General features: G+C 47.1%; 1 protein-coding gene across 6 annotated transcripts in view; it reads right to left on the bottom strand.

Annotated features, from left to right (window-relative positions):
• Window positions 1-8,594, bottom strand: part of MAEA (macrophage erythroblast attacher, E3 ubiquitin ligase) — a 35,430-nt gene that overhangs the window by 22,019 nt on the left and 4,817 nt on the right. Inside the window, exon 1 of one of the 6 annotated variants that reach the window (XM_039220357.1) lies at window positions 5,705-5,807. The exons of the other annotated variants lie outside the window; for them this stretch is intronic. The gene's annotated coding sequence lies outside the window, so the exon portion shown is untranslated. Of the gene's footprint in view, window positions 1-5,704; window positions 5,808-8,594 lie in introns of those variants that run through there. 6 annotated transcript variants of the gene reach the window in all.

Here is an 8,594-nt window from a genome sequence, read left to right as displayed (position 1 = left end):
CGCGTCAGGCTCTGTGCTGACTGCCAGCTCAGAGCCTGGAGCCTGTTTCAGTCTGTGACTCCCTCTCTCTCTGACCCTCCCCTGCTCACGCTGTCTCTCTCTCTCTCTCCTAGAAATAAATAAAAAACATTAAAAAAAAAAAATTTAAGAAGGCTGGGGAAAGAAACACCAGAGCAAGTTGTTTGCTTTTTAAAACATCTCTCAGAAACAAAGTAAGCAGACAGAAAATGAACGGAAAGGAGAGAGCCACAGAGCAGTGCTGTCCAAGAGAACTGAGTCACATGTGCACGTAATTTAAAAAAAAACATTTTTTAAACATACATTTTTGAGACAGAGAGACAGTGTGAGCAGGGGAGGGTCAGAGAGAGAGGGAGACACAGAATCTGAAGCAGGCTCCAGGCTCTGAGCTGGCAGCCAGCACAGAGCCCGAAGCGTGACTCGAACTCACAAACCGTGAGATCGTGACCTGAGCCGAAGTTAGATGCTTAACCGACTGAGCCACCTAGATGCCCCATCACGTGCATGTAATTTTAAGTTTTCTAGTAGACGAGCCGAAAAGAAAGAATGGGATGAAACAGCTTTTTAAATATATCTTATTTAATCTAACACATCCCAAATATTAGAAATTTTGCATTACTTTTTTCTCTTTGAGCTAAATCTTTACAAATGAGTGTACATTTTATTTCACACTTACAGCATGGATTTGGACCAGCAACGTTTCAAGCACTCATTACACCCAGGACTCAGGGCTGCTGCGCTGGGGAGTGCAGCCACAGAAAACCCAGGGTGAGCTTTGGGGGAGACTTGGACCCCATCTGCAGCTGGCAGGCAGGGTAAATGGAGGGCAGGGGACCCGGCTATTCTGATGCTGTGGAGCTACGCTAAAAACTAACCACATGTGTATGCAGACCCACAGGTCACCAACACCTGCCCGAGCCCGGCGGCACTGTGCAGGAGTGTCCTTAATTGCCTGTTGAGATGAACTACACAAAATGCTGATAGGCTGTCATTATCTTACCAATTATTAGTTGAGATACAACTCAGATATCATAAACTTCACCCTCTTAAAGCGTACGACTTAGCTTTTAACGTAATCACAAGGCTGTACAACTGTCACCACGAACACTTCCGGAACATCTCATCACGCCAGAGAGAAATCCTGTACCTTCTGAAGTCCTCCCCTTTGAGAGGCGACCAAGCATTTCCTACCTATACGGACCTGCCCACCCTAGACACGTCACATAAATGGGACCATACATTCTATGGCCTTTGGTCTGGCTTTTTTTTTCAAGCCACCACCATGATGTAAGAAGTACTTCATTCCTTTTTATGATCAAATAGTACTCCATCACATGAATTTATCATATTTATACGTTCATAAGTTGATGGACATTTTGACGACTTTCACATTTTGGCTATTATGAATAACATGGCTATAAAGATCCCTGTACAGGTTTTTGTGTGGACATCTCTCTTCATTTTGTTGGGGGCAATATCTAGGAGTGGAATTGCTGATAACTCTATAACTTTTTAAAGAACCGCCAGACGGCTTTCCAAAGTGTCTTGTACAGTCTCTAGAAGTAAGCGAGAATTTCAGTTCCTCCACATTCTCATCCAACACTTGCTATTGTCCATCTTTCCAATTACAGTCATTCCAGTGGGCATAAAGTGGCACCTCACTGTGGTTTTCTATTTGTACTTCATTAATGACTAATAATATTGAGCATTTTCTCATACATTTATTAGCCATTTGTGTATCTTCTCTAGAGAAGTCTATTCAAATCATTTGTTCATTTTAAAATTGGGTTGTCTTTACATTATTGAACTGTGAGAGTTCTTCGTAGGTTCTAGATACTACTAGATTCTTCCCAAATGCGATATGCAAACATTTCTCTCCATTCTGTCCTTGGAAGCACAAGCTTTTCATTTAAAAAAATTTTTTTCAATGTTTGAGAGAGACAGACAGACCACAAGAGGGGTGGGGCAGAGAGAGAGGGAGACACAGAATTGGAAGCAGGCTCCAGGCTCTGAGCTGTCAGCACATATCCGACACGGGACTCGAACTCACGGACTGTCAGATCATGACCTGAGTGGAAGCTGGATGCTTACCCAAATGAGCCACCCAGGCGCCCCAAGCTTTTCAGTTCTGAAGTCCAACCTAACAATTCTGTTTTGGTTTCTTGTGCTTTAGATGTTCTTACTCCTACCTTTAGCTCTCTGGTCCCTTTGGGGTTAGTGCTTGCATATGGTGTAAAGGAAGAACTCCACTCCATCCTTTTGCAGGTAGATCTCCAGTTGTCTTAGAACCATTTGCTGAAAAGCCTCCCCCCTTCCCTACAGAATCCTCCTGGAGCCCTTATTGAGAATTCTGTATGGGCTTATGACTGGACTCTCAGTTCTAGCCCACTAATCTATTGTTAGCCTTTTAGTCAATAATCAAAGTGTAAATTAGGGACGCCTGGGTGGCTCAGTCAGTTAAGTGTCCGACTTCAGCTCAGGTCATAATCTCATGGTTTGTAAGTTCAAGCCCCATGCTGGGCTCTGTGCTGACAACTCAGACCCTGGAGACTGCTTTGGATCCTGTGTCTCCTTCTCTCTGCCCCTCCCGGGCTCGTGCGGTCTCTCTCTCCCAAAAATAAGATAAATATTGAAAAAAAAATTTTTAATTGTAATTTGTAGTAAGTTTTGAAACCAGGAAATGCGAGCCCTCAACTTTGTTCATTTTCAAGATCATTATTGGCTGAATGTTTGTATGTCGAAGCTCTAACCCCCAACGTGATGGCATTTGGAGTTAGGGCCTTTAAATGTAATTAGGTTTAGATGAGGTCACAAGCATGGGGCCTCTACAATGGAATCAATGTGTTCATAAAAGGAAAAGACCAGCACCCACTTTCTCTCATGTGAGCACACAGTGACAAGGCAGCCATCTGCAAACCAAAAAGAGGGTCACCAGGAATCACATGTGCTGGCACTTTGATCTTAGATCTCCCAGCCTCCAGAACTACAAGAAATAAGTGTCTGCTGTTTAAGTCACTCCAGTCTATGATCTTTGTTATAGCTGCTTGAATGGACTCAGATAATTGTCTTGGCTATTCTGGATTCCTTGCATTTCCGTATGAATTTTAGGATTGGCTTCTCAATTTCTGCAAAAGAGCAAGCTAGTATTTTGATACAGATTGGGTTGAATCCGTAAGGCAATCTATTGCTTTCTTAACAGTGACGTCTTATTCCAAAGTACTTTATTATTTTTCATGCCTTTATAAAGGTTTTTTTTCCATTCCTTTTTGATTGTTCATTTCCAGGAGATAATAGTATAACTTGTCTTTATATACTTATCTTGTATCTTGCAACCTGGCTCTAGCTCTAGTTTGTCAGTTCTATTAAGTTGTATGGCTATGTATGTGTGTGTATTCCTTAGGACTTCTCATATACAAGATCATTTCATCTGCAAATAAAGTTTTGCTTCTTCCTTTCCAATCTGAATGCCTATTATTTCTTCTTCTTGCCTAACTGTCCTGATTACAACCTCCAGGACAAATTTGAATTAGAAGTGGCCAGAATGAACATCCTTACCTCTTTGTCTTAGGGGAAAAGTTTTCAGTCTTTTACTAAGTATGACGTTAGCTGTGCTTTTTGCATAGATGCTCTTCATTAAGTTAAAGAAGTTCTCTCCTTTTTCTCGTTTTCTGAGTGGTTTCATTACAAAAAAGCATTGGATTCTGTCAAGTGCTTTTTTCCCCCCTGTGTCTATTGAGATGATCAGACAGGTTGTGTTCTTTATATTCTTAATGTGGTATGTTATGTTGATTTTTTGCATGTTGAACCAACCTTGCATTCCTGCGGTAAATCCCACTTAGTCCTGGTGCATCATCTTTTTCGTATGTTGTCAAATATAGTTTGCTAGCATGTCATTGTGGATTTTAACACCTATATTTATCCATAAGGAATACTGGTTTATAGTTTTCTTGGATATCTGTGTCTGCTTTTGGTATCAGAGTAATACTGACCTCAGAGAATGAGTTGGCCGAGGTTCTTTTTTTTGTTGTTTAGGAAGAATTTAAGGATCAGTGTTAATTCTTCTTTAAACATTTAATAGAATTTACTAGTGAAGCCATCTGATTCTGGGCTTTTCTTTATGGAAACCTTTTTTTCTTTTAATCTCTTTACATGTTATAGGCCAGTCAGTCATTGTTTTTTAACTTACAAAATAGCAATTTTACATGGTTGAATCCAATACATTTCCCCTTTGTGCTCCTTGTCTAACATTCTACAAGAAAAAGAGGTTTGGGATCTTTGTCATTAATGTGAATCCGCTCTTTATACCTCATATTTAGTAGATTTTTAAAAATTGTTATTTGCTTTTTTTTAAGCTTTTTTATTTAACGTTTATTCATTTTTTGAGGAGGGGAGAGCTGTGGAGACAGAGAGGGAGACACAGAATCTGAAGCAGGCTCCAGGCTCTGAGCTGTCAGCACAGAGCCTAATGTGGGGCTCGAACCCATGAACCATGAGATCATGACCAGAGCCAGAGCCAAAGTCAGACGCTTAACCAACTGAGCCACCAGACACCCCAAAATTGTTATTTGCTTTTAAGTTCTGGTTCTGTTTTATCTGGGCATACCAACAAGTTAAGTTTGTATTAATCAAATCTACTCAGTCTTTCATTGCTAATATGTTGCATTACAACTTTTCAGATCACAGGATTTCTGTTTAGTTAGCTGATGTTAAATTATACTTCCTCCAGTACATTTTTCCCTTTCAGTGACTCATAAAAAGTAATCCTTCCTGTTTTCATAATTGAAACAGAATCTGGCAAACACCGTAAGTTCTGTATAAAACATCTGTACTTTCATCCAGCTCTGCAGCAATCCTCCTACACCATGTCATCTGCTAGAGTATGTGTTTGTTCAGACCTTCTCCAATGTTTGCTCTGGGTTTTCTGACAGTATTTGCTGACAAAGAAATGCACTTTAGTTTGTCATCATGTCTTCAGCCATTTTTACCAGCACAGGAAGGAAGTATTTCCCCAACGGCATAGAACTTTTTATCTTTCACAATGAAGAAACCTCACAAGGAGAGTCTATGTATTTATCACAAAGCTAGTGACATCTTCTAAAGTGTTCCACCGAGCCTGAATGGCAGGAGACCTCTCCCTACCTCCTGGAGCGTTCTGTCCCACGGTCCTGCGTGCGGCATGAGACAGCCTCCCAAATCACAGTGGCTTCCTGCCTCCCTGAGCACATCTCCCGAGCACAGCGCCCAGACTGAGGCTCATCCAGATGCAAATAAGCTTCTTGAAACAGCGATGTTTGGGGTCCGCTTCCAGGCGGCTGGGGGTTGGGGGGCAGACCTTGCCCGGGTGTCTCACCCGCCACCCACTGGGCATTTGCAGCCTCTCTGCAGGTGCCCACCTGTTTCAGACAGGGACGTGGGGGGGGGGGGGGAAGCAGTACAGGCTCTGGACACCCAGGTGGCCAGCAAGCACCCGGCATAGCGGCGCCCCTTGGGAACGGCTCGCGGGGCCAACGCAACACGCCAACCACTGGCGGGCACCACTGTCTACTTGTGTCGTAGGTTACGTAGTAGTCCTGAAAAAGCGGGCTTCCTGGTCGGCTCGCCACAATGGGTGCCCAGAAGCAGTTCTGCCCCGAGGCCGCGCCCCTCCTGGGGCCTCAGATAACAAGAACCGTGGGATGGAGCGTACCTTCAGTCATTAGCGTCCTTCCGACAGGCACGATGTTCTCTGCCGGTGTGATCGTCCCCCGGGCCTTTCCTAAGAAACCATGTTGTGTCTCTTCAGCCTCCGTCACCCAGCAAAGCTTGCTTTAAGACCGTATTTCTGTTCCTGTTTTGTTACTGTGAATGGGTATTTCACCACGAGGTGCTGCAACAGGTTATTGCTGACACAGAAAAGTGACGGATTGCTGTGTATTTTCATGTGCCCAGTTACTGTGTTGCACATTCTCATTAATTGTAGTAATTTTCCAGTTAGTTTGCTTGTGTTTTCTGAGTATATAAACATGTCTCATCCATTCGAAGTTACATATACTTCTGTTTCAGTTTTTACTTCTTTGGACAGACATGCCAAAATAGTATTTGATAGTTCTTTTCTTCTTTTGTTTTTATTTAAAAAGTATTTTTAATGTTTTATTTATCTTTGAAAGAGAGAGAGAGACCAAATGTGAGCAGGGGAGGAGCAGAGAAGGAGACACAGAATCGGAAGCAGCTCCAGGCTCTGAGCTGTCAGCACAGAGCCCGACATGGGGCTCGGACTCACAGACTGCGAGTTCATGACCTGAGCCGAGGTCAGCTGCTTAACTGACTGAGCCACGTAGGCGTCCCTGTTTGTTTTTATTTTTGAGAGAGAATGTGAGTAAGCGAGGGGCAGGGGGCCGGGGGAGAGAAACAGAGTCCCACAAAGGGCAGAGAGAGAGAGAGAGAGAGAGAGTCCTGAAGCAGGGTTTGAGCTCCACCTGACACTGAGCTCACAGTCACCAACCGCAAAACCATGACCTGAGCTAAAGGTGGATGCTTAACTGACTGAGCCAACCAGGCACCCCTAATAGTTTGCTTGTTAACTTAAGAATTATTTCTTCTCTGCCCTCCACAAAGTTTACAATTCCAGGGGTCAGAAACAGACAAAAGCAAAATATAGTATGTCAGATGACAGCAATAGCTAAGAAGAAAAATAGAGAAGAGGGAGATGGTGAGGTTCCCAGTTTATTAAGGTGATCTCGCGTCAAGGGAGGTAACCTAAGCAAAGGTCTAAGACAGCAAATAAACAAGTACAAAGGCTCTGAGAGGCAGCAGCACATCTAGCAGCAGGGAGGCCACCATGTCAGTGCCCAAGGGGAGCGGGGGTGGGGGGGGAAGAGGAGGCAGTGGTGCTGGGCACTGGCCGGGCAGGGACCGGTTAGGAGGCTACCTCACCCCGCAGACGCCATGGTGGCTCTGGCCACGGCAGCAGGAGGGCGGCAGGTGAGCGGCGGGCAGATTCTGGGCACACTGGGGAGCTACAGAAAGACATACGATGTCAAGCGGTGAGGACGGAGGGGTCGAGGCCCTCGCGAGACAGGGAAGACAGGGACGGTCTGGGGAGGGGGCAGGCAAGTTAAGAAGTCCAGACCTACGTATGCTGAGCTACCTCACAGCGGCCCACGTGCTCCTGGGTCCTGGGCTCCGGGCTTGAGGGGGTAACCTTGTGGGAGTGACTGGTTCGCACAGAGGGCCCTCGGGCGCCTGAGATCACACACGACCACCCAGACGTGGGCGATGTCAGCCGTGAGCTGGGGGGAGCCCGGCCAGGGCAGCGTCCTGGGGGCCCGGCAGGAGCCTGATTCAGGGAGGAGTGGCCATCACGGGTGCTTGCTGGGAGACCCCATCAGGATCCCTGGACGCCTGGCCAGAGCACTGGGGCAGCGTGTGTTCTAACAGCGTGTGTGACCGACAGAGCAGTCCTGTCAGACTGCGATGAGAGACGTAAGAAAACTAAACAGCAAGGGGCAGAGCACAGCAGGAGCCACAAACCCCAGTTTCATTCAGGGCCAGGGCAGCAATAAGCCCACAACCAGGCTGGGTTTTGTTGGGTTTTTTTTTTTGAGGTCCCTTTGAAGCCAGAGAGAGCCAAGCCCCAGGCTGGCCTGAACCGCACTTCTGGGAGCCCTGCCACGGGAGCGGGCACCTCCCCCTGCTCTCTCCGCGCTGCCCGCCCGGCGGCCGTAGCCCCACCGGCTGGATCAGCAGGCATCACAAGGATCGTGGACACCAGGTGTCAGGAGGCCCCCAAGTTCTGAGGGACCCCCGAACAAGAGGCAGGTCTGGGGCAGGGTGTCGTGGGGGGACCCACCAGGCCAGGCCCAGGTGTGCGGAGAGACCCGGACGCCGGGTGCGGGGGGCTGCGGAGGTACCAGCGAGGGCTCTGAGAAGGCAGAGAACGGCGCCCCGGGGGCCCTGGCGACTGGCACGTACACCGACGTGGGGACTGCGACTCAGGGGCACAGCTCTGGACTCAGGGATAGACGCACGGGGGAGGGACGGGGAAAAGGGGAGCCGGAGGCAGGAGGGAAGAGACGCGGGTGCCAGGGCAGCTCCTCCACTAGAGGCGGGCAGACGGGGAGGGCACGGTGTGCGCAGGAACCGCCCCCCGCCCCCTGCCGCAATGAGGGGGGAGGGGCCACAGACCCTGTACACTGCGGGGCGTGTTCCTCCGTTAGCCACATTCAGCCGATAGTTCAGTTATTAAACTACTCAGTAACCCTAGTCACTTAGTTGTTATCGAAACAGTGGATGGGGGTGCCTGGGGGGCTCAGTCGGTTGGGCGTCGACTTCGGCTCAGGTCATGATCTCACGGTTCGTGGGTTCGAGCCCCGCGTCGGGTTCTGTGCTGACAGCTCAGAGCCTGGAGCTGCTTCAGATTCTGTGTGTCTCTCTCTGACCCTCCCCTGCTAGCGCTGTCTCTGACTCTCAAAAATAAATAAAAAGCTTAAAAAATAAATTTAAAAAAAAAAACAGTGAATGAATCTTTTCCGCAGAAATCCTTCAAAACAATGGTCCCCAAGTACAAAGGCTGTAAACAAGCACACACCCGGGAGCCA

This window comes from Hyaena hyaena, unplaced genomic scaffold (assembly GCF_003009895.1).
Source record: "Hyaena hyaena isolate Hyena2069 unplaced genomic scaffold, ASM300989v1 scaffold_886, whole genome shotgun sequence".
Lineage (NCBI taxonomy): Eukaryota > Metazoa > Chordata > Mammalia > Carnivora > Hyaenidae > Hyaena > Hyaena hyaena.
Note: the sequence above shows the minus strand (reverse complement) of the source record. Positions and strands in the feature narration are given on the sequence as shown.